We start from the raw sequence: 2078 nt of genomic DNA on the forward strand, positions 1-2078 counted from the left end.
GGAATTGGCTGGCCATGAGATGGTTTGTGCTGGGTCTCCTCTTTCCCACATGATATGCTGTGCCTGTTTGTCCTTGAATTGTACTCACTAAATTTAGTTAGGCTAAAGATTTTAAAACATGACATATTGCTCCTGTACCATGTGATCAAAAAACAAAGACTAATAGTTAACCAATGTACTTTTAACACTGAGATGTAATCTGTAGTGAAAAACTGTCTATATAATCAACCACTTATGCCAATAAAGTTTGAGCAGTCCAGCACCCTGAAAGAAGGGACAAAGAGGCTGTCTCCGTTTCTTATGCCAATGCTGTCCATCTCCTATCGGGACATATACACCCTGGCTGCCAGAGCTGGTTGTTGGTGCTGGCCTCCGGCAGGATATAGTCCCCTGTGCTAAACAGCAGGATCTCATTGCTTAGCCACTCCAAATGCAATAGTTTGCAGCTATTAACCCTAAACTCCCAATCCATCCCACTCCCTCTTTCTCCCCCTTGGCAATCACAAGTCTGTTCTCCAAGTCCATGAGTTTCTTTTCTGTGGAAAGGTTCATTTGTGCTATATATTAGATTCCAGATATAAGTGACATCATATGGTATTTGGCTTTCTCTTTCTGACTCACTTCCCTTAGTATGAGTCTCTAGTTCCATCCATGTTGCTGTAAATGGCATTATTTTGTTCTTTTTTTATGGCTGAGTAGTATCAATTTTTCTGGCTTGTGAAATAATGACATAAAAATGCCTTAGTTACTTCATTGTTGTCAGCAGAAATGATGTGATGTTTAGAACTTTCTGACATTTAGCTAGTGTTTAGAAACATTTATCTAGCTTTAGTAAAGTGGTTTAAATCTCCTTTGAATTTTAGGCACTGTTTTTTGTTTTTTGGGTTTTTTTTTCAAAAATAAATTAACCATTACTCCATAGCCACTGAGATTATACTAACTTCCACGGGGAATTTTCCTTTTCTTACATTCCGACCAATGATGCAATCAGAGTAAGGCATTAGTTTTACACGATTGTTTATTTAGTCACTTTCAATGAATGAATTGGAATGTTCATTGTGTTCTGCACTGTGAAAAATGTTCAGAAATACATACATTTCTAATAAATATATTGGAACAGATTTCTGATAGATGTGTTAGACCAGTTAAACTTAATAGAGGAGATGTCAGAGAAATTAATTTCCAAATAGTTTTCTGTGTGGTAGAAAGTGTTTCAGAAAACTTTTTTTCCTCAGTAATTTTTATTTATAGAAATTTACATCAAAAAGAGGCCAGCCCTAGGCTTTGACCTCTAGAAAATATTGCTTCATTTTCCCCATTCATGAGCCATCTTGTCCAAGTGCTGCCTGTCCCATCATTTGGAGATTTGTAGTCAGACCCTCATACTGTAAGTGGTCTTGGATTGAAAGGAACTGCATGAAATCTATAAGGTGAGGTGGGGCTAACCAACACTTTATGAACATCCCTAAATCTGTACACATATCTGTATTAGTTTCCTACGGCTTCTGTAACAAATATCGCACATTGGGTGGCTTAAATAACAGAAACATATTGTCTTACTTTTCTAGACAGAAATTTGAAATCATGTTAGGAAGGCCATACTATTGAAAAACAATGAATGTTGCCCACCTTCTAGTTCTATAAGGATTAAATAATTAACCACAATTCTCACTGATAAAGAGTGTACCCTAAAAAGAATTCAGAATGAAAAACAGATTGAGATATTTTATGTTTTGGAAAAACAAGCTCCTTAGAAATATCTCAGGAAGAATTTTAATAAACCAGATTCTTACATTTTCCCATATGTAGAAAAGCACTAACTCATTAACTGAGATATTTGTTCCTTGGGACTAGCAGTAAACTTTTACTGAGATTTGTGCTTCAGATTTGTGCCTATTTCTTAGCCAAAAATCATATATATGCTGGTTTATTCCCCTACCTCTTTGGAGCAGTCCCCTCAGAGCTACTGAGAGGCTGTTTCCAGGCTATAGTCCTCAGTAGTTTTCCATATAAAACTGAAACCCACAACTCTTATGTTATACGTTTTTCAGAGTCAACAATTCCTCTGAAGTCTCTAG

This window comes from Phacochoerus africanus, chromosome 2 (genome assembly GCF_016906955.1).
Source record: "Phacochoerus africanus isolate WHEZ1 chromosome 2, ROS_Pafr_v1, whole genome shotgun sequence".
Lineage (NCBI taxonomy): Eukaryota > Metazoa > Chordata > Mammalia > Artiodactyla > Suidae > Phacochoerus > Phacochoerus africanus.